The sequence below is a fragment of the Gopherus flavomarginatus genome, chromosome 9, assembly GCF_025201925.1.
Source record: "Gopherus flavomarginatus isolate rGopFla2 chromosome 9, rGopFla2.mat.asm, whole genome shotgun sequence".
Lineage (NCBI taxonomy): Eukaryota > Metazoa > Chordata > Testudines > Testudinidae > Gopherus > Gopherus flavomarginatus.
The window spans coordinates 67,684,515-67,709,414 of NC_066625.1; the positions used below are offsets into that span (position 1 = coordinate 67,684,515).

A 24,900-nucleotide genomic window follows, 5' to 3' on the forward strand; every position below is an offset into this window, starting at 1 on the left:
AAGAGTTTATCATAAATGAATCTAAATACTGTGATTTTTTTTTTAAACACAATTCTTGTACTTTGAAAAGTTGATTTTAAACATTTTTATTTCATCTTTGATGTAGACTTAATCAGCTGTACTAAATCCTCAAGTCCTGGAGGTGAAAGTGAAGTTAAGACTCTATAAATGCAGTATATGGTGTTATATAGAATGTGCTGCTCTCTTTTGTAAGGAGCTAAACAAAATGCAGCTCTTTGGTGCAGCTCTCTTAGAATGCAGCTCTCTTAGAATGATGTGTTTGGTGATTGTAAATGTTTGAGTCAAAAACCAACCTGACTGAGGTTGTGGAGACCGAGCTAAGGATATCAGTGCTGCAGGCTGCAGAGGATTTCTCTCTAAATGATCTTAAAAACTTCAGAGGCAGGAAAGTTTATTTTACTCTTGATTTATATATGCTTTCTATTGAAAAGTATTTGTCAGATTGCTGATATTCTGCTTTACAACTGAGTCAGTCATTGGATAAATAAATACAGAGTAAATATTTAATCTGTATTTAACCAAGTAGAATTTTTTGGCCCATAGTCTGAGACTATAATTACCTAAACTCTTATGTAAAGATACATTAGCAAAATATTATGCAAATAATAACTACCGATATGTACATATAAAACAAAACTGAAACAAGACTTTTTTTAATGATCTTGTAGTATGAATTTCTGTTATGGGGTAAAACTATATTTTAGCTGCATATTTAATCTAAGTATGGCAGTAATGCATAAGCTTTTTATAGCTAAACTAAATTTTGGAGGATAAAACAATTTATAGGAAGGAGAAATCTGATTTTTGGCCCTGAATGTGCATCAAGATCCACTGAGCTAAACTTCTGTATTCATGTAGATCAATGTATATCGATGAGATTCCATGCCCACGAGGGTCTGTGCTAGTGGATCCTGATGCAGGATCTTTGTATGTGAAATAGCCTATTTGGAAGGAGACTAGCCCTCCCTTTCTACTGTCTCTGCTGGTAGAAGGGTGTGTAGTTTTACATGTGAAACATCATGAGCTGCTTCTCTCTGTGGGTTGATTTTTAAACTGTGCATCCTGCAAAGTTGGGTCAGCTCTTTCACATAATTAACATGCGAGTGATCAAAAGAACAAGGATGGTCAATTGTATAACAAATGCAACTTGATTTTAAGAAGACAATTTTTTAGGACTGCAAACATATCTGTGTTGAAGGACCCATGTGAGATTTTTGTTCCTCAGCCCAAAGGATACTCCTCAGAGGATCCTGAAATGTCTTTGGTCCATCTTAAGCCACGTTTCTCCCCCGGCCCCCCCGATGTCACAGATCTGGTCAGGCTCCCCCAGCTGGTGGCGATCAGAATGAGAGGATTCCAACATGGAGTCCCCTCTGTGCTTTAAGCTTCTCTGGGTCTCGGCAGGGTGCAGCACTGTTTCCTCCCTTGGCCTCTCTGGCATGTTTCCTGGGCTCATCAGTTTCCTATATGCAGCTCCACTCAGTGTGAGCTGGTGAAAGTCTGAAGAATTCCCAAATAGATCAGCACCTGCCCTTTGTAACCTTCCAGTCCCTTTGTGAGGTGACATCTGAGGAGGCAAATCCAGGACACTTTGTTGTCAGGTGACCTTCTCCCTGACAGATCAGTTTTCATGGTCAGAGCCAGTCTTTTGTCTAGAACAATAGTTCCCAAACTTGTTCCACTGCTTGTGCAGGTAAAGCCCCTGGTGGGCCGGGCCGGTTTGTTTACCTGCTGCATCCACAGGTTCGGCCGATTGCGGCTCCTAGTGGCCGCAGTTCGCTGCTCCAGGCCAATGGGAGCTGCTGGAAGCGTCATGAGCCAAGAGACGTACTGGCCGTCGCTTCTAGCAGTTCCCGTTGGCTTGGAGCAGCGAACCACGGCCACTGAGAGCCGCGATTGGCTGAACCTGCGGATGCAGCAGGTAAACAAACCAACCCGGCCCACCAGGGGCTTTACCCGCACAAATGGCAGAACAAGTTTGGGAAGCACTGGTCTAGAGCAATAAGCAATTACATTTCAGTAGCTGAACACCGAAGTCAGCAACCCTCTTGTGTCAGCAACTTTGGCATTTCAAATCCAATATAAAGGAAAAAAACACAGAGAAGATACTTAGCCTCCATATTCAGAAGGGAGTTTGCAGATTGGTAATGATGCATACAGGGTTCATAAATTGTACAGATCCCCAGATCACTACTCCCCATTATCGCCCCTGAGCACATGTTCGCAGTTACCATCACAGTGCTCATTGGAGCTGGGTGAAATGTTTTGGTGAAAAATGCAGCAACAGAGAACAATTTCATGAAGTGTGTTTGTTTATCAACACACATTCCACCCCTCTACAAGTCTAAATGTTAAGACTATATCTTTGAAATGAAATGTTTAAATTTTTTGGTTTGAAATGACTTGTGAGAAATTTCCTTCCAATTTATTAAAATAAAAAACATTGAAATGCTCAAAATTAAAACCAACTCTTTCGTTTGATCTGAAACAAATGTTGTTTGGCAATTGTCCCACCTCAAATAAAAATCAATGAACTGAAAAACCCATTATTCACATAATGCTCAACTCTAGCTGGGATAAAGAACTAACTGTAGTGACCTCTAAGACTGCCATCTTCACCATACCATAAATAAATCAGAAGGAATTATTCACAGAGCAGAAGGAACCATTATCATCCTCCTTTTTGCGGGAAAATCACGAGTCTGCTCCCAAACTTGTGGTCCTTCTTAGCTTTGAAGTCACCAGATTCTGCTTATCTGGTTTTGAAAAGAGCTCCGTTACACTGCCCTTAAGCTTAATCAGACTTTCTATTGTAAATGTAAATGCCTAAAAAATTTAGGTTCCATAAATGTTTTGACTTGGATGAACCATCTCGCTGGCATTGGGCTTATTTCCTTTTCCTTCTGTCCCTTTCTTAGTCAGCTTATTATACTTATAAGGCTGAGCTCCAAACCTCATTAAGCAGATACACAAACAGCTTCTTTTTCTGCTGTGATTAGTATGCTGTTGTCTTTTATAAAGAACTATCTTGTTCAAAACAGAATTAAGTAAAATAGCCTGGAACAAAACTCCCTGTAAACACCTTTTCCCAGAGTCAGACTCGTAATTCTTTTCCTGCTCTGCTAGATAGACTTGCTGTTATCATTTCAGGTGCTCATTTTTTTTAATGTAATATTTCTGAATAATTTTAAAGTGGGTGTTAAGTATCCTGTTTGGAAATCAGTTTCGTAATCCATTCTAGTTAGTCTGATTATCTAAAGAATTTTTTAAAATAGTTTAAACTAACTCATTTGGGGATTTATTTCCCCCGCACCCCCTATATTTGGTTATCATCATTCTGGCTAATTTCCCTCACTTTGTGTTACGACCTCAAGATGGTTTTGGTGAACTTGCCCATTTTCCAGCATGTATTCTGTTTTCATCATTCTCTGTCTGAGTTGCTCAGAGCACTTTCTTTAACTCAAACTTTTATCACAGTGCTGCTAAAAATAAATAACTAAACCATAGGAAAATTAGTCAAGATGAGGTTAGCTAGTGGTGTCATTAGGAAGGAAATCTAATAAACTGTAAACAATTCAGTGATCTAGTTTTCTAATCCATTAAAATGGACAACCAACAAAAGTTAAGCAAGTTTCCTCCAATTAAAAAACTAAAATGAACTCTGCTTTAGCATTTGATGGAAAAGCAGTCTTGGAAGAAATCCTAGAAGAATCAAGGAAATGAGTTCAAGTGTCATAAGGAAAAGAGAGAATTCTGCAGAAAGAAACTGTGGGTCAAACTGGTGTAACTCCATGTAGCAGAGCGCCGACTCACCGGTGCAGTGCTTCCTACTGATTAGTCCGGGAATTAGCTCATCCAGCTCAGGAGTGCCCTCCTTTGGCCGGTTTCTCGTCCTCGGTTACCTGCCATGTTGTCTCCACCACCTCTGGCTCTGTGTCCCTCCTGGACTCCAGTGCCCCTTACCTTGGGGTACTGCCCCACAACAGTGCCCCCACACTCTGGGTCTCCCCTCCCAGGGGAACCCCAAATCCCTATACCTCCCTTGCCTCTGTGGCTACTGCCAGTCGTCATCTAGCCCCTTCTCTCAGGGGCAAACTGCAGTCTGAAATGGCCCCTCATCACTGTCAAGGGTTGGACCTGCTGCCTTTCTAGCCCCAGCTGCCTCCCTGCAGCTCTAGTACCTTCCCTGGCCTTTAGCAAGGCCTCAGCCTGGGGACTCACCAGGCCTCAGCTCTGCCTGCCCTTCCCCAGCCCTGTTCTGTCTCAGGTACCCTGCTTGCTCTCTCAGGCAGCTTAGTCCTCTCCACTTCCCAGCTGGAGCAAGAGTCTCCTCTCTCAGCCTGCCCATTTATCTGGGTCAGCTGTGCCCTGCCAGCCTGCAACCACACATGTGGCTGACTACCCAACCAGTCTCCCTTGGCTGCTTTTAACCCCTTTCTGACTGACTTCATTCATCACCAAGAATATATTTGACCTCTTTCTACATTTTAAAACAAGTGTTGTAGGAATAATGCATTATTCCTATCAAATAACTTGGCTCCCACTAATAAAACAGGGGCCAGCTATTGACTTAAATAGGAGCAGGATTGGGTCCTATGTGGCTGTTTTAAGAGTTGGACAAAATGAGTCTGGGATTTTCTGATTAGATTCTCAGCTAGTGTATATTGGTGTAGTTCCATTACAGGCTGCAGAGCTGTGCTGATTAATACCAGTTAAGATGATCTATTTCACTCTTTGATGAAGTAGCTTTCACTTAATGCTTTGAGACTGCAGAAGTAGTAACAAGTATTCTGCACTGCTTATAGATCTCAATTTTTAACAATTTTCTGAAAGTTAGGTTTAAATATAGCCTGTATGTTGGCACAAATATAAAAGAGAGAGGGGAGACAAGTATGTTTTATTGCCAGACAATTTCCCTGACTAGAGTCCCAGTTCCACAATTGGATCCACCTGGATGGACTTTTGTGCCTGTGTAGAAGCCTGTGAAGTCAGTGGGGCTCTGCATGTGTGCAGCGATCTGCCTGCATAGATCGAGTACAGGACTGGGGCCTAGGTTTTAATATGTAAATCTGTGACTGAATTATACAGGCCATGAAAGGCAGCATTTATTTTAATGGTCTATTAAATGGAATTTGTCTGCTTCATTAGAAAATGTTCTGTATACCACTTTTCTCTCTTGTGATTTGTGGGTAGACATCCATATCTGAATGGCTTCTTTCATATCTATTTGCATTTTATCATGCAAGTTCCATTTTATGAGTTTTAATACCTTTTTTTAATAGTTATAATTTTTGTGGTAACTTAAGTTCAGATCACTGTTCATTTTGATGGTTACAGTTTGCATGGGATCTTCTGATTCTTATAAATGTGTGTTAGACTTTGCTGATCTTGATTGTACAGTAATTACTGGTCTGAATTTTCCTTGAGTTGAACATTGCCTTTGAGATACTCTAATATATCTTTATGCAGTGAATCTACGTTAGTTACATTAGTTTGATCACTGGCAACCTATTTTTCCTGAGTAATTTAGTGCACTTTCTCTGGACTATACACAGCACTTGTGTGTGTATAGGACAGTAGAGCACCTTTCTTGGAGGCAATGTAGGTATGTTCTGAATAAAGATATTAGTGGGAAATTCCTATTTGGGGAAGGGCAGGAAGTCTGTCTGGCATGTAATGTTCTAAACATAGCAGAAGAAAAATGTCATGTAATACTTCACTGGCCATACAGTTTCTTCAAAATAAAGAAAGAACTCTTTATGAAAAGTAACCATCACATGACAAAGGTTTGTCAGCTTACGGCTAAGGAGATGTGTGTTAACTGTAGTACTAACAAAGACAATTGGTAGTGGGAAAATCATAAGCAATATACTAGAGATTGCTTTTCCTTAATTTTTCTTTTGAGCTCCACATTTCTCACCTTGCTCCCGTGAATAATACTGGCCTGAAGCTTGGAGAGTGGGGCAGGGAGGAAGTATCATCATCATCATCATGACGTTCCTATTACACCTCTGGCATTTAGGACCGTGATGAAGCTCCTCCACTCCTGTCTGTTTCTGGCAAGTCTTTCAATAGTTTCCCAGCTGTGCCCCAGGTTTTAAAGCTTGTCTTCCCCAGCTCTTCACCATGCTGTTTTCGGGCGGCCTCATTTTCACTTGCCTTTAGATGTCCATTTTATTGCTACTCTGGTGATGGAATCAGTTTCCATTCGAAGCAAATGACCGATCCATCTCCAATGCCTCCTGGCAGTGATGGTGCTCCGATCCTCTTGGCTGCACTGTGTCAATAGATCTTGGTTTGAGATTGTTCTGGGCCAAAAGATATGGAAGATTTTTCTGAGGCAGGTTGTATGGAATGAAGCAGTTAAGACATGTTATACTTTCTCATTCCTCAGTATTCTGCACTATAAAGTAGTGTTGAAAGTACGCAGCTCTGAGAAGTCTTGAGTTTGGTTTTGGTGTTGTATTTTGATGATTTCCAGACTGTATTTAAGCTCCTGAAGGTGATCCTAGCTTTATTGATTTTGTTCCGGATGTCCTGGCTTGTTCCACTGTCCTGGCTGATGGTGCTGCCCAAGTACGTGACCGTTTCTACATTGGTGAGACCATAATCCTCTATCCGTACTGGTGATGGTGAGGCAATATTAAAGGTTGTGATATCTGTCTTACTGTGGCTGATTTTCAGTCCAATTTGCTGGCTGACTGCATTGAGTTGAGTTGTTTTTTCTTGCATATTATATTGTGTTGGGTATGTGATAGGGGAGCAACATCATCTGCGAAGTCCAGGTCTTCCAGGGATGAGAAGAGTGTCCATTTAATGCCTCTTGGCATGTCTTCTGTTGTACATTGCATAACTCAGTTGATGCAATCCTCTTAAACATTGCCAGAAATGACATACCCCTGACATACTCCGGTTTTGAGTTCAAAACTGATCTCGCTGTGATCAACACTGCATGTCAAGTTGAAATAGAAACTTCTGATGACATTCCTTATACAGAAAGGAATTCCATATGCCTGCAGAATGTGCCATAGGCTGGTCCTGTGAATGCTCTCAAAAGCCTTCTCAGTCTATGAAATTTATTTAGAGTTGCCGTTGCCATTCTAAGCACTGTTTTTTAATGTTTCGTAGAATGAAGATCTGGACTGTGCATCCACGCCCTTTCTGAAAACCAGCTTGCTCTTTTCTGAGAATGCTATCAAGTGCCTCTGATATATATGGTGGACTATTATTTTACATAATACTTTGCTTGGCACAGATAACTGGTGTGGTATCACACTTTTATTACAGTCACTGAGAGTTCCTTTCTTTGGAATCTTCATTATAACCCCATTGGTCCACTCATCTGGCACCTTTTCCCTTTCCCAGACTGATGTAAATAGAGGGGCCAGGATAGATGCTGCTAATTTAGGATTTACCTTGAACAATTCTGCATTCAAGTTACCCTTGCCAGGAGCTTTCCTATGTTTAAAGGATTTGATGGCTTGAATGATATCTTCCTTAGCTGGGGTGTCTGTGCTGATATCAAGATCATCATCTGCCTCCTGGATGTTTGCTTCCTCTTTAGGTGGCTCCCTGTTCAGCAATTCTTTGAAATGCTCTGTCCAGCGCATTTGTTGTTCTTTTTTGGTTGTTAGTAGGTGGCCTTGTTTGTTCCTGTAAGAGTGTTTGGTGGTATCTGCCATTTACCACTGATCAGCCGTGTCATTTTGTAGATGGTTTGTTGTTCACCACGAGCAGCTGCATCCTCTCCTTGTGTTGTAAGATTATCCATATATTGCCGTTTGTCTGCTCTCACATAGCATTTGACCTCCTGGTGTGCCTTGCTATACTGCTTATGGTATTCATCCTTTAGCTTCTGGGATTTTGAGTCTAAAACTTTGTTTCCTTCAGGGCTTGTCTGGTTTCTGTGGCATTCCATGTGCTCGGTGTAATCCACTCCTTTCCTTCTCTTCTGCCTGTAGCCTAGACAGGCTTCGCTGCACTGTTTATAAATTGCTGTTACTTTGTCCCACTTCTTCTTGATCGCCTCATCCACATTCCCCTCCTCTTCATCAAGGTCTGCAAGTGCTTGAAAGCTGTTTAACTGCAGAACAAAGACTTTCTGTATTTCAAGGGACTTTAACCTGTCAATATCTTAATGTCTATGTCCCTTGTTTGGTAGACCCACACTTCCCAGTTTTAGCTTGATGGAGGCTGTCACGAGGTGGTGGTCGCTGCCAACATCTGCACCCCTTTTCACTTTCACATCTGTCAGTGAGCGTCAACATTTGCCATTGATCGTGATATGGTCAATCTGGTTCTTATCTCTGCTGTTTGGAGAACACCATGTCAATTTGTGAATTTCACGATGTTCAAACAGAGTTCCACCGATGACTAGGTCATTCATATTACAGAAATCAACAAGCCTTTCTCTGTTTTCATTCATGGTGCCACACCCATATCTTCCCATTGCTCTGTCATTGTGTTGTCCTTACCAACCTTGGCATTCAGGTCTCCCATGATGATAGTTAGGTTGTGGCATGGTACTCTCTCTAACTCCGCCTATAGTGCTAGGTAAAATTTGTCTTTTACTTCTTTATCACTGTCATTTGTTGGAGCATAGCACTGAATCAGGGTGATATTATTCTGTTTCCCTTTCAATTTGGCTCTCACAAGTCTGCTGCTGATGGATTTCCATTCAAGCAGGGAATGCTCCATTCCCTTTTTCAAAGGGATGGCAACACCCTTATGATGTCCATCATCCCATCCAGAAAAGAGCGAAGTTTCTTCCAAAGCTGCTGTTAATCTCCCTGATCCTGTCCATCTGCTATTGCTGATACTCCAGGGTGTGTAAGCTATAGCATCTCATCTCTGCTGTCATCTGAGCTAGCTTCCCTGTTTCATACATTGTCCATAAGTTCTAAAACCCAAGTTTGTTTTTTGTCTTGGTGTTGAGCACGTCAGTCTTCATGCCAGTGGCTTCCTTTCAGCTTTCACCACTGGCTGTCATATGGGTCTTTGACTCCTGAAGGCCGTCACCCACAGTAATGGTCAATTTTTCAGTCACTGTTTTTTACGGGACAGAGTTGTTAGCCCTGTGCCTAACCCCCAACAAGAGTGTCTATTTTTTTTTTGTCTGGCCCCTCCCTCATAGACCAGTATGGCACGGTTGAATCTACCAGGAGTAAAAAGCCCCTGCTGACACAGACTCTGAGGATCATTAGAGCATGCAAAGGCAGCAAAGAATCCTGTGGCACCTTATAGACTAACAGACGTTTTGGAGCATGAGCTTTCGTGGGTGAATACCCACTTCTTCAGAGGCATGTGGTGGAAATATCCAGGGGCAGGTGCTAGCAAGCAAGCAAGCTAGAGATTACGAGGTCAGTTCAATCAGGGAGGATGAGGCCCTGTTCTAGCAGTTGAGGTGTGAAAACCAAGAGAGGAGAAACTGGTTCTGTAGTTGGCAAGCCATTCACAGTCTTTGTTCAATCCTGAGCTGATGGTGCCAAATTTGCAGATGAACTGAAGCTCAGCAGTTTCTCTTTGAAGTCTGGTCCTGAAGTTTTTTTGCTGCAGGATGGCCACCTTAAGGTCTGCTATAGTGTGGCCAGGGAGGTTGAAGTGCTCTCCTACAGGTTTTTGTATATTGCCATTCCTAATGTCTGATTTGTGTCCATTTATCCTTTTCCGTAGAGACTGTCCAGTTTGGCCGATGTACATAGCAGAGGGGCATTGCTGGCATATGATGGCGTATATTACATTGGTGGATGTGCAGGTGAATGAACCAGTGATGGTATGGCTGATCTGGTTAGGTCCTGTGATGGTGTCGCTGGTGTAGACATGTGGGCAGAGTTGGCATCGAGGTTTGTTGCATGGATTGGTTCCTGAGCTAGAGTTATTATGGTGCGGTGTGCAGTTACTGGTGAGAATATGTTTCAGGTTGGCAGGTTGTCTGTGGGCAAGGACTGGCCTGCCACCCAAGGCCTGTGAAAGTGTGGGATCATTGTCCAGGATGGGTTGTAGATCCTTGATGATGCGTTGGAGGGGTTTTAGCTGGGGGCTGTATGTGATGGCCAGTGGAGTCCTGTTGGTTTGTTTCTTGGGTTTGTCTTGCAGTAGGAGGCTTCTGGGTACACGTCTGGCTCTGTTGATCTGTTTCCTTATTTCCTCGTGCGGGTATTGTAGTTTTGAGAATGCTTGCTTGGTGGAGATTTTGTAGGTGTTGGTCTCTGTCTGAGGGGTTAGAGCAGATGCGGTTGTACCTCAGTGCTTGGCTGTAGACAATGGATCATGTGATGTGTCCGGGATGGAAGCTGGAGGCATGAAGGTAGGCATAGCGGTCGGTAGGTTGCATGCAAACTGTCCCACCATGACAAGGCATAGACACCAGAGGACAGCAGGGAGGAAGTATATTCAGGACAGATACTAGACAAGTTCCTCATTTACCAATTGGATAATGGAATAATCTAATAAGAGAAGTTGCTAAGGCTACCTCGCTAAGTAGTTTTAACAAGAGAATATACTATGAATATGTGGTGTACAGGAAGTCCTATTCAAGTGTGGTCAGTTTCTTTTCATTGAAGTATAGATCACATCAGAATGTAGGATCCTGCCCAAAGAGTGGTAAAATGAAAAGAACAATGAGAAGAGGCTGGTGTGAATGGACAACTTGTTACAGACTAGTTCAGCCTGCCTAACCAATGCCTCCATTAAAGTCCTATGGTTATCTTTTTCATGGCTCTGGAAAACTGACTATACTCACGAAAGCTCATGCTGAAATAAATTTGTTAGTCTCTAAGGTGCCACAAGTACTCCTGTTCTGTTCTTTTTGCGGATACAGACTAACACGGCTGCTACTCTGAAACAACAAAGCCCGATGCCAGCTCTGTCCACATACCTATTCAAGTGACACCATCATAGGACCTAATCACATCAGCCACGCCATCAGGGGCTCGTTCACCTGCACATCTACCAACGTGATATATGCTGTCATGTGCCAGCAATGCCCCTCTGCCATGTACATTGGCGAAACCGGACAGTGTCTACGCAAAAGAATAAATGGATGCAAATCTGACATCAGGAATCATAACATTCAAAAACCAGTGGGAGACCATTTCAGCCTCTCTAACCACTCAGTGACAGACTTGAAGGTGGCAATTTTGCAACAAAAAAACTTCAAAAACAGACTCCAAAGAGAGACTGATGAACTCGAATTAATATGCAAATTAGATACAATTAACTCAGCCTTAAACAGAGACTGGGAATGGTTGGGTCATTATACTAATTGAATCTATTTCCCTATGTTAAGTTCTCCTCACACCTTCTACGGGTCATCTTAATTATCACTTCAAAAGTTTTTTTTTCTCCTGCTGATGATAGCTCATCTCAATAGATTAGACTCTTCCTGTTGGTATGCATACTTCCACCTTGTCAGGGTCTCTTTCCCACTTTGAACTTTAGCGTCCAGAAAGTGGGGACCTGCATGTACTCCTCTAAACTTTAATTCCTAGCTTAGATCTGATAGCGTTGCCACCAACCAGAGAATTCAGTGTCTGGTGCACTTCTTGTCCCCCCAAAACCTTCCCTGGGCAGACCAAGACCCAAACGCCTTGGGTCTTAAAACAAGGGGAAATAAACCATTTCCCCTACCTTTCCCCTCCCTGGGTTACCCTGAGAGATTACTGGGATTCAAACTCCTTGAATCTTAAAACAGAAAAATTCACCTTCCCCCCCCCTTTCCCTTTCCCCCCACCAATCCCTGGTGAGTTCAGACCCAGTCCCCTTGGGTCTTACACAAGGACAAAATCAATCAGGTTCTTAAAAAGAAAAGCTTTTAATTACAGAAAGAAAAAGTAAAAATTATCTCTGTAAAATCAAGATGGAAAATGTTTACAGGGTCTCAGCTTTACCTAGACCAGAGGGACTCACTCCCCCCCTAGCATAAGATACAAGTTACAGCAAACAGAGGTAAAATCCTTCCAGCAAAATACACATTTGCAAATAAAGGAAACAAACATAAATCTAATCTGCCTTTTCTAGCTAATACTTACTATTTTGAACATGGAAGACTGTTTCAGAAAGATTGGAGGAACCTAGTTGCATCTCTGGCCTCTCTTAGCCCCAAGAGAGAACAAAAAACAATCCAAAAAGCACAAAACCAAGGCTTTCCTCCACCAAGATTTGAAAGTATCTTGTCCCCTGATTGGTCCTTTGGTCAGGGTCAGCCAGGTTCACTGAGCTTGTTAAGCCTTTACAGGTAAAAGAGACATTAACCGTTAACTATCTGTTTATGACGCACCTTTTCATGTTCTCTGTATGTATAAATATCTCCTGTCTGTGTGTTCCATTCTATGCATCCAAAGAAGTGAGCTGTAGCTCACAAAAGCTCATGCTAAAATAAATTTGTTAGTCTCTAAGGTGCCACAAGTACTCCTATTCTTTATACTGGAATAGCAATTCAAATCTTTTTGGTAGGGGATAACCTGAAAGTTTTGGTAAGAGTTCACTCCTGTAATAAAGAGCATAGCCAATGCTAATGCACAGTGTGACTCTCAGGAGAGGCAAACCCGTGCAATAAGTTCTTGCACAGAAGTACACTGACGTCCTAGTTGTGCTCCCTTTTAAAAGGATTAGAAACATATTCCTCCAGTAACAGACTGTGCTCCAAGAATGCATATGCCCTGATCTGACATCTGTTAGGATCTCTGCTTTTCTGTCACAGGCTGCTAACTCATTGAAGAAAACAAGTTACTTCCCACAAGCTACAGACTAGCTCTTGTCCAGGATGAAATAGTATGTCCTATTCCATAACAGATATGTTAAACATTCCCAGAAAAAATGTTTCTGAATTACAAATAACACTTAAACCTGGAAACATCAGGAATTCTAATTACATTCCAGATATACAGTACTAGCAGAAACCTGCCCAGCTGTGGCTGAAAATACCTCTCCAAGGTACTGACTGTCACAGTCCCTGTGTAAGCTGGGTGAACCAGTTTCCAAACACCAAGTACACACCTTTCAAGTGACAGACCCCTGCTGTCACTTCTTTTTGGGCTGGGCCCTACACTCCATCTGCTCTTGACTGTGTCTCTGGGTTGCACGCTGCACTTCCCTCCCAGTTGCCAACCATGATACCTAAAAGGCCCAGTGGGAACCTGTGGACAGCAATACTTTGCAGTGACAGAGAAACAGAATCTTCAAAGCAACATATGGTTTATTTGCCAAAAGGTTCATAACACTCAGAAAATATGGATTTAAAACAGAGACTTAAATGCATAGTGTCTTTTATGTATATGTGGCATTCCCCTCAAATCCCTCAGAAGAAGTGCCATGATTTCATACTTTTGGGGACCAAGGTACAGCCTGTTTGCTGCACACTCTGATTCTCAGTTGGTCTGGGTGTCTTAAAAACATAAGAGCTGCCATACTGGGTCAGACCAATAGTCTGTCTAGCCCAGTATCCTGTCTTCTGACTGTGCCCTATGCCAGGTGCTTTAGAGGGAATGAACAGAACAAGTAATCACCAAGTGATCCATCCTGTGTCTCTCATTCCCAGCTTCTGGCAAACAGAGGTTAGGAACACTTCAGAGCATGGTTTTGCATCCCTGCCCATCCTGGCTAATAACCATTGATGGACCTATCTGCTGTGAACTTATCTAGTTCTTTTTTTAACTCTCTTATAATCTTGGCCTTCACAACATCCTCTGGCCACAGGTTGACTGTGCGTTGTGTGAAGAAATACTTGCTTTTGTTTGTTTTTAAATCTGCCTATTAATTTCATTTGATGACCCCTAGTTCTTGTGTTATGAAAAGGAAAAAATAACACTCTTATTTACTTCTCTATACCAGTCATGATTTTATAGACCTCTATCATATTCCCCCTTAGTCATCTCTCTTGCAAGATGAAAATTCCAAATCTTATTAATCTCTCCTCATATTGAAGCTGTTCCATGCCCCTAATAATTTTTGTTGTCCTTTTCTGTACCTTTTCCAATTCAAATATATGTTTTTGAGCGGGGGGTTGACCAGATCTACCTGCAGTATTCAAGATGTGGGTGTACCACAGCTTTATATAGAGGCAATATATTTTCTGTCTTATTATCAATCCCTTTCTTAATGATTCCCAACATTCTTTTAGCTTTTTTGACTGCCGCTACATATTGAGAGGATGTTTTTAGAAAACTATCCACAATGATTCCAAAATCTTTCTTCAGTGGTAACAGTTAACTTAGACCCCATCATTTTATATGTATAGTTGGGATTATGTTTTCCAATAGGCATTACTTTGCATTTTTCAGCATTGAATTTCGTCTGCAATTTTCTTGCTCAGTCACCCAGTTTTGTGATGTCCCTTTGTAACTCTTTGCAGTCTACTTTGGACTTAACTGTCTTGAGTAATTTTGTGTCGTCTGCAAATTTTGCCACCTGTTTACCCCTTTTTTTTCAGATCATTTATGAATATGTTGAACAGTACTGTCCTAGTACAGACCACTGGGGGACATCACTATTTACCTCTCTTCATTCTGAAAACTGACCATTTATTCTTACCCTTTGTTTCCTATCTTTTTAACCAGTTACTGATCCAGGAGAGGACCTTCCCTTTTATCCCATAACAGCTTTACTTTGCTTAAGAGCCTTTGGTAAGGGACCTTGTGAAAGGCTTTCTGAAAATCTAAGTGCACTATATTCACTGGCTCAACCTTGTCCATATGCTTTTTGATCCCCTCAAAGAATTGGTAGAGGCATGATTTCCCTTTACAAAAATCATGTTGACTCTTCCCCAGCAAACTGTTCATCTCTGTATCTGATAATTCTGTTCCTTGCTATAAGTTCAACCAATTTGCCTGCTACTGAAGTTAGGCTTACCAACTTGTAATTGCCGGGATCGCCTCTGGAGCATTTTTTAAAAACTGGCATCCTGTTAGCTGTCTTCCAGTCATCTGGCACACAAACTGATTTAAACGTTAGGTTACATACCACAATTAGTAGTTCTACAATTTCACATTTGAGTTCATTCAGAACTCTTGGGTGAATACCATCTGGTCCTGGTGACTTACTACTGTTTAATGTATCAATTTAGTCTAAAACCTCCTCTATAACACCTCATTTTGTGACAGTTCCTCAGATTTGTCACCTGAAAAGAATGAATCAGGTTTGGGAATCTCCCTCACATCCTCAGCCATGAAGAACAGTTCAAAGAATTCATTTAGTTTCTCTGCAATTGCCTTATCTTTCTTGAGTGTTTCTTTAGTGCTTTCTTGAATGCTTCTTTCATCCCTGTCACTCCCTGCGCAGTCTCTTTCAACTCACTCGAACTCCTTTCCTTGGCCTGGGGTCCTGTAATGTTTTAGTATCCTCCTTTGATCCTAGGCTTAGCATTGGCAAGAGTAAACCACTCTTAACATGATCAGCTTTCCCATTATTTCCTCAAGGACTCTCATCTGTGATTGTTTTTGTCTCTTTTGCTTGGTCTCTCTAACCACCCCTTTTGATTTAATTCAATGGCAAGTAAGCCATTATAAGCAAACATAAAAGAGCGTGCACAGTCATCATAAAAATAATACAAAGATATTTTCCAATTTGTCACAATGGCCATTGATTACATGCTCAGTTAAGTCAATACATTGTGTGTTGATAAATCTCAGAGCAAAAGATTATTAACACAACATAAGATACTTTTACTGGCTGCCAAAATTGTGACACCGCTCAACTCATATCCCCAAAGGCTTAGGGGGATTCCCAATTAGCTAATTTTGTATTTTTATTTGTTTGTGTATCAGATGAAACTGACATAGAATAAGCAAAACTAGAATGGATAAAGCAAAATCGGATATGAAAAACCTGATATTAAGACAAACATCTCTTGTACCAAAAATAAGAGAGCTGGTGGGGGCATTTCAATATCAAGAAGCAACAGCTCCATGCTAGCAAATAACAGCTAATGAGAAGAAAGTGCTTTTTTTTTTTTTTTTTTTTTTTTTTTGGGTATATTCCAACAAAAAACCCCAACCCTCCAACCACTAAGGAACAGATTTTTATGCTGCTGAAAAAAATAGGCAACTCTATCAAAAACGTAAGGAAAAGAATCTGATCATATCAAATTCTGAAAAATGCCTCCGCCCCCAACTCTTTTGCATGTTAGCCCTTTGTCCTGGTCGCGATAATGTCATATACATCAGTTAGTTTTATTTTGTGGTCACATTTTCTATTATAATTCATGGTATGTGTGTGGACTAAATAAATTATATGGAGAAATTGCAGGAGTGACCTGCTAGGTATTTTCTAAGAGACTGGTGCCTAATCTGCCCCTTGGATACCTGGTATACTACTAATGGCCATAGTCATTGTTGTCATTGGCTTTGCCAGATCTCTTCTAATACAGCATGTACCTTGTATCCCTGCTGAGCTTGGCTATGTGACTGTTTTGAGACAGATTATCTATATTCCATATACATCAGTCTTCCAAAAATCAGGGTACAAGACAGCTGAGAGCTTTCCTATCCTAGGGGAAGAAGGATTTTTTTTTGGCTTGTTTTTTAAACAGGAACTGTGGAATAAGTTTTTAGTTAGTCTTTAGATGCTATCAAAGTGCAACTCTTAGAACTTGTCAAAAAAAATTCTGTCTAAATTGTTGGACAAAAATTGAGTTGTTAACTGAACAATTTTTGTATGTGAAGAGTGTCTGCTTTCCATGGAAAATTAAATTTTTTAAATACAAAATATATAATGCCCAAGAATCAAAATGTGTTCAGTTTTTCAGCTGAAAACAAATTTCCCATGATGCACTATGCCCATATAACTGCCATGGTGCATTACCTCCCCTTGTCAAGAGAGGAGCTTGCAGTGCATCAAGGGATATGCAGTCAGCCAGGCCTATTCAGGTGTCTCATGCTCTCCATTCTCCTCAACAGCTTTTCCCATGAAGCATCCTAGGAGCATTTGGGATTTGCCTGAGATTGAAATACTGAAAGTGTTTTTGACAAATTTTTTTTATTCTCCCCAACCCCGCAACTCAAAAGCTTTTGTAAGGGAAAAACATTTTCCCAACCAGCTTTAGTGACTGGATTATGTCCAAAATGGATGATCATGGATATATCACGTAAGTAAAGGGTCAGAAGATGTCTAGTACTCTCCTACTCAGACTAGCTATTTTAAAGTACCTGGTAGGGGTTTCTAAGTGTTCCATCAAACTTGCTTGATTTCTTAAAAAGAAGTTCCCAGTAGCCACAGAAGTAAACTCAAGCAGATCGTCCCAAGGCTGTTTACAGATGCCACACTCCAAAGAAATTTAAACAAATAAGCCTAGCATGTTTAATTTATAGCATGGTCTTCTGAAACAGCCAATCAGATTAGATTTTATGATCTATGTTGCCTTTAGCTGCACACACTCATACAAACCTGCTAATGATTTGTGGTGAAGGGCAATGTCACTTTCTGCATTTACAAACCACACTTGAAGTTGAGTTGTTGTTTTTTTCTCCTGCAGTTTTGGTGTTTCCTCACTTTCATATTTCCTCCACTCTGCTTTTTCATTTACTATCATAATTTCAGTGACATGCATTTATTTTTGCTCCCCCTCTTCCAGGAGCATTCAGCCGTCCCTTAAAGAGAAGTTCAATTCCTATAAATATCTAAAGCACTGGTCCTCAATATACCCTCTTCTTCCCATTTCCCCAGAGGCTTTTGTGGGGTGAGGAAATGAGAGGGCTTGTTTTTTCTCCCTTCCTTGTCTTCTCCTAGCTCCTTAGAGGTGGTGGTTTCCACTCCCTATCAGCACTATGTTGCTGTGAGGGTGGACAAGCTTCTGTTTATCTTCTTCCTTTGGCAAGCATGTGTGTCTTTTATTAGAAATCCTGGTGGCTCCTAAGCCTGCAGTCCATGTACAATGGTCTGAACTGTTCTTTAAATTTGAACAGGAAGCCCAGCAGGGAATAGTTCTAGGCAGAAACTCTGTAGTGAAGCCGAGAAAGACAGAGCAGCTGTTTTAGGTAATATTTTTTTCCTTATCCTAATTGTGAGAGTCGGTGTTAGGAGACAGTGTCACTTTTTGTATTTAGCAATGTCATATGATACCCTATACCACCATTTCTCAAATGTGGCCACTGTAGCCGCATGTGACCATCAGGGGCTTTTCTTGCGGCCACAGCCTCCTAGTCAGTGATTCGAGGAGGAATGGGGGAGCAGCGGACCCTCCCCAGGGGCCACCAGCAGTGGTTGGGGCCCCTCCCCCCCCATCTGGAGATACACAAGTTGGAGGAGCATGCAGTCAGTGAGTTCCCCATGTTCCCATGGGTGGCGGGATTGGGTATCAGCCCTGGGATGGCAAGCAGCAGGCTCCTGCCACGGGACTCTGTCCCCAGGCCCTGTCCTCTGGGTGTGAGGCTCCATTCCCTGGCTGCACTGTGGCGGGCTCACCCCGAGCTAACCCCTCACTACCTCTGGCCCCTGCTGTGTGTCCCATTGCCTCTGTAGCCACCTCCCCAGCCAGGGTTTAATTTGTCCCTGGGTTGCCGGGGCAGAGTAAGTCTGCTGTGAAAAGTGATATTAATAGACATACAAATATCACTTTTCAGAGTAGACTTACTTATAGCTAGCAAGTCTTAAAAACAAACAAACAAAAAAAACCCAGAAAGGCAAAAGAAACCACAAGAAAAAAGACAAGAACGTTCAAAGCACCCTATTTGTGTTTCTATTCTGTTTAGGTCCAGTAAAGAATAGAGACAACTGTACGTTATTTTTATTATTGAGTCTGCAAAAAACCCAGACTCCTACATAGATAAATTACAATGATTTGGACATGTATATGTGCATATTTATTGTTTTGCCTAAAGTAAATTAAATATTTTAGGAAAAATTGTCAAAGCGGCCACCAGCAAGAGTTGGTGGTCGCACTCTGAGGCCACCAAAATTTTTGTTGTGAGAACCTCTGCCCTACACTGTGCGTGTTTGGGTGGGAAAGTTGCCTGGGACCGGTGCTGTGTCAGTCTGCCGAGACGCAGGCAGACCAAGTCAGGCCAGTCTGATAAGCAGACTCTGAGAGCTGCATGTGGGCCCCAGATGTTCTACTTGCAGCTTGTAGAGCATGGACTGAGTGTCCCTGCTGCATGCTCTGTCACTGTGGTATGCTTGACTTCTTGCTCCTGCCTGACATTTGCATTTCCCCACCAACCCATTGGGATTGGTTCATCAGGAGCAGTCTTGTTGTGTAACCAGACCATTCTGGGGTAGTGGAGAATAGAAGATCAGAAACTGTTCTTGCCTCTGCCTCCGCCTCCAGTGAGTCCATTTAATATGTGGGGAAGGGGTTGGAAATGTAAACAGATCAGAAGGCATCTGTGGAAGCTCAGGAACTATGCTGTCGTTCATTACAAATTCTTATGTAATACTGGCCATGACAGCTATGTTGCTGCTCTGTATTAAAGAGATTAAGGTTGGGCTTTCAAACAAATAGATTAAAGCCATTCCAGTCTACAGTGTGCTATGACAAAGCAGCTATAGCAGTCAAATTAAAGAAGAGGTCAAGCCTCATTGAAATTGGAGTGAGATGAAATTTAATTTTAAAAATTGCTTTGACTTATGTATAGTTACTGTAACTGTTACCATACTACCTCATCACAGCTGCGTTGCCTTATCTTCTATATCTGACATCTACAGGAGAACATAAGGCAGTTTACTACGTGGAGTACAAATAGTTTTCTACCAGAAGTTATCATTTATCACTGACAGTGACCTCTACACTGTACATAAGTACAGACAGTTTGGCTTCAATGAAAGATAAACGTATAGCGAGAAATGTTAATAGTGGTCAAAGTCTTTAGAAGCACAATCATAATTGAATGTTAATGCTACAATTTATTCTCCTGTATCTATATTAGAGCTAATCTGAACTTTTGACAAAATATATCAAAGCTGAAACATTTCACAGAGACACACTGATAGATTTTTTTACAATGTTTTTGACAGGAAGGTTTTTGAGGTGGACACTCTGGCCACTTTTTTTATTTTTGGGAGGGGGGAAAGATGATGGGGAAGAGAACCAAATCGAAAACCTTCCCTTTTTGATGCAAAAATGGCAGTTTTGACACAATCCTGTTTCATGAAGTCATTCAAAAGATTTTGTTTTTGTTCCAATGTGAAATGAAAATGAATGTCAAAACCTTTAAAGTTGTCATGAGACAGAATTTGTTGACCTTCAACCAGCTCTAATCTACATGCATGCAGAATTTCAGGAAGATTGAACCACTTGCTGTGTCTCCTGCTTCTTCAACCAAAATACAAGATAAAGAGGATGAAAATTATCCTACATTTTGATTATAGATTTCTCCATTAATAAGGCCTCTACAGAAATATTAGTATTGGTTGCATCAAAACACAATCAGAATCCTTTTGATGCTTAGTTGTAAGAGCAATACCTCAAATTCCACAGCAAGTTCAGTCTAGCAGAACTGGAAAAGGAGCAGCTTTCACTAGCTTGGCTCATATCACTGCCATGACTATTGGCCTTCAATAATAAAGAGGGCAGAAGGGCGCACACTATCCCATATGTGGCCTCAACTGTGTGTTATACTGTGCTGCTTCCAGGCAGGGTGCAAAAGGTCTTCCCCACATGTCTTATTCAGACAGTGGCAGTGCACAGCTGCAGTTCTTGCACTCATCTGCTGGGCTGGATTCAAAGGGGAAACCAGGAAGTGAAAGCTGCCAGTCCCACGAGATGTCCAGTCTACCTATTGCACAGAAGTGTTAACTGTTTTTACCAGCATTACCCATGAATACTACTTTCTTCTGGGTTTGTTTCCTTGATACATGTGCATGCATCTCATTTTTACAATAGTATCGGAGGACTTCAGAGTGTGGGTGTGGAGGTGTTGTGCTGTGTCTGAGCACAGACGATTACTGAAGATGTGTGATATTCTGTATAGGTTTTTCTTTTTTATTACTATCACAGGTGACACACACACAAACCTTGACACTGTTAACTTTGAACTTCTTCCATTTAACTCCTACTTTTGTGCCCTCCCATTTTGTTCCTACAAATTTCTCTAAGCCTTGCTCTGATGAAATTCAACTTCTTACTTTTCCTTGGTTTGGTCTTACTTTCACCAGAGTTATGAAACTAACTGTAGTCTCTGGCCTCTTCCCGCAGCCTCTACATTTCTAAAAGTCCCCTGGCTTTCTCAAAATGATATCAAGGACTTCTAGTTTCCCCTCTTATCCTGTTATGTAAGATTGGAGTTATACACCACATCCGCAAAGCTATTGCTTAACTTACTGCTTCCATGCCCGTTTTCTGGGAGTTTGGGGGAAGAGGATAGAGTTTTAAGGCATCTGACTTCTCTCACAGTAAAGAGCTTTTCTGTGAAGCTTTTTTGATGCCTGCTATCTCCTGCTCTTCATTTTGACCATTCTATTGGAAAATTCTGCAATTCTGGGCTAAATAAGCTGACAGTGGATGCAGATGCCACAGGATATATTCAGGTGGGATACGCGTGGTATTGCTACTTGCAAATTGAAGCCCTACAACTGGCTTAATGGGTAGACCTTTGCACCCACAGTGAACCCCACTGAAATAATGGGGCTCTGCATGGCCACAATTTCAGCCTGCATGCAGCTAGTTGGGGGCTCAAGGCTCAAGATTTTCCTTGCTTCTTGAAGAATCTGATTCCTTGTATTCCCTTTAGAGTGGAAGCTGAAAATGTGCACAGAGCAATCAAATGCCAAATAAGAGGATGCAAATACTGAGAGTATCCAAATCTCTCTCTCTATATATATAAATAAATAAAGGTTGGAATGAATTGGAAATAGTGAGGAAAAATGTCTTATTTTTAGCACCTCCATAATTGTCTGATATTTTGTTAGTGGAAAGACTAAGGTACCGTTAAATTCTGCTTAATGCATGGCAACAATGGCCATAAAAAGCAAACCAGGTATTAGATTTTTATTAGGAAGGGAATATAGAGTGACACTCAGAATATTCTAGTACTGTTACATAAACTCATGAAATGCTTTCATCATAAGGTACTATGTTTGGTTCTAACTATTTGGGGTGGGGAAGCAGTGGGAAACAGAGTATAAACAGAAGGATATTGACAATAATTAGAGGCATTTGAAGGCTTCCATGTGAGGAGAGAGCTAAAAACATTAGGACTATGGTTTCGAGAGGAGACACAAGAGGTGATATGGTATAAATGTGTAAAACAAATGCTATATAGGAAAGCAGTCAGGTGCACTTAGTTTTTCCTTTGTCTTGCATTAAGAGAGGGTGACATGCAATGGCATTAAAAAGCTATACCTTTTAAAACTCTTACTCTAGCAGTTTCTCTAGCTGAAATAAGAAATTGAAAAGTGATGTCAAGGTTCATACTTCAGGAGATAGCTCAACCACTAACTGTCAGGTTCCAAGGAGAAAATTTCATAATCGTGTTATTGAACTGTTACAGGGGTTTTACATCTTCCTTAGAGTATCTTGCACTGGTCACTGTTGAAGACAGGATATAGTAAGTATGCAGTTCCGGTGTCAATCGAACAATGCACAGTAGTCTGCTTTTTAAACTAACGTTAGCACTTTTTTACTTTTATGCCTAAGTCCCATTTTTCAAAAATGAAAGGCAATAAGATTTTGGGCTTATCTATGCTATGCCTTAGTCTGCACTAGTTTGGGAGTAAATTCTAGTGCATGCCAGCAGGGTCCACGCAGACCAGCTAATGTGCAACATACTGGTACAGATTAGAAGTTCACTAGTGGGTGTTAATATAGTACTTTTTGAAATGAGACTACATTAATGCACACAAGGGAGCTTTTCATGTGCTCCAGTAGGGTCCACACAGGCCAGTTTGCACATGTTACATTAGTGTGCACTGGAATTCATACTCCACTAGTGCGGACTAAGATACCAGGCTCTTATGGGCCAAAGTCATTTTTGAAAGTGGAACATAGGATGTGTCTAATTGCAGTCGGTGGTTTGTTTTGCAGCTTATGTCAGCATACCTGTGATAGCTTTAGTTTAGCTCACTAATAATAGCAGTAAGTATATAGCAGCGCAAGCTTCAGCATGGGCTGTGCAAACTGACCCAGAAGGCTGAGTACATACTCACGTTCCTTGCCAGGGTCTGTGCTGCTATCTTTTGCCCTATTAGATAGATTAAGACTAGTGCAGATATGTCTACATGAGCTGCAGTCACATGATTGCAGTGTAAGCCTCCTAAGTCACTTAGACATTTTTGAAAATTTTACCCTATATGGAAAAAAAGCACTAATTCTTGTTTATATCTATTGTCTAATATAAATATAAAACACTTCTCACTAAGGAAAGTCTATTTTGTCCTTTCCCCACAGTGCTCCATCAGCACAAAGTAAGTCAGAAAGTTTAATATGGAGAAGTTCTGCTAGGTCTACTTCATCCAACCCATTCTTTCCCCAGATTACTTGGGTTAAGGAAAGATTTAATAGTTAATTCCCATCAAGAATACCTACAAGTGACATAGTTTCTCTGCTTACCTGGTGAGCATTAAAGGCTGTGCACTCATTAGATTGGATAAAGTAGTCACAGTGGCAGTAAATCAATACTTAGATGGGAAACTGAAGTTCTCTAGGGAAAAACCTCAGGTACTGCAGGTGTTAAGTGATTCAGTAGCTTGTATGATTCCTATGAGCACTGAACCAGTGTCCCACTATGGTGTTAAGAAACACTGCAAGTGACATGCCATCTTTCAGCTGGACAATAAGACTTTACTCTTAACCCCAGTTTTGCAGTACAGTAACTCCTCACTTAGTCATCCCGGTTAACGTTGTTATGTTGCTGATCAGTTAGGGAACATGCTCATTTAAAGTTGTGCAGTGCTCCCTTCTAACATAGTTTGGCAGCTGCCTGCTTTTTCCACTGCTTGCAGGAAGAACAGTGCATTGCAGCTAGCTGGTGGGGGCTTGGAACCATGGTGGACCAGCCCCCATCAGCTCTCCACTCCCCTAAGTTCCCTGTGCAGCAGCTGCCCACCAGGCTAGCAATTGCAGCTGTTCCTCCCCCCACTTCCATGTGCTGCTCCTGCCCTCTGCCTTGGAGCTGCTCCCCAAGACTCCTGCTTGCTGAGCAGGGGGGAGAGGAGGTAGAGGAGGGCTAATGTCAGGGTGCCTTCTCCCCCTGCTCCTGTACCCCACTTACCCCATCTTCCATAGAGCAGGAGGGACACATGACAGGGCTCAGGATGGAGGGAGCTTGCTGGCAGCAGCTGCAGTCTCGGCAAGCTGATCTAATTAACAGGGCAGTGTACTTAAAGGGGAAATGTGCATATCTCTCTCTCACACACACAAGGTCTGCAGTGCTGTCTCCCCTCCCTCCATTCCTGCTGCCTTGAGAGTTAACCCCTGAGGACTCAGCCAATTGCTAGTTCATAATTTAGCAGTAAGGCATTCCCTGGGAAATATCCGCCTCCCGACTCCTCCACATCAACCAAGCTTCACAATCATCATCACTGTGTACCAGTATTAAATTGTTTGTTTAAAACTTATACTGTGTGTGTGTGTATATATATGTGTGTATATAGTCTTTTTCTGGTGAAAAAAAATTCCTGGAACCTAACCCCCTCGTTTACATTAATTCTTCTGGGGAAATTGGATTAGCTTAACATCGTTTCGCTTAAAGTCGCATTTTTCGGGAACATAACTACAATGTTAAGTGAAGAGTTACTGTAATAATAATTTCAGGGTCCTGGATAAATAGCAGCGTCTACCTATCTAAATTCCCCCTGTAATTTCTATTGGATATAGTATCTTTTATTTCTTGTCCTAATCTGTATATCATTAAATATTTTCCGTTTCACCCTAGAGAGATGGCTGTGGAGGGTGAAGTGATTCCTATGGAGTATTTCTAAATTAATTTAGTTCAGTGGCACTATTTTTGTATG

At 41.5% G+C, this 24,900-nt stretch overlaps 1 protein-coding gene across 5 annotated transcripts in view; it reads left to right on the plus strand.

Moving 5' to 3' along the window:
• The window catches only part of RAB27A (RAB27A, member RAS oncogene family), a 93,763-nt gene that overhangs the window by 41,398 nt on the left and 27,465 nt on the right, over window positions 1–24,900 (plus strand). The gene's annotated exons all lie outside the window — the stretch shown is intronic.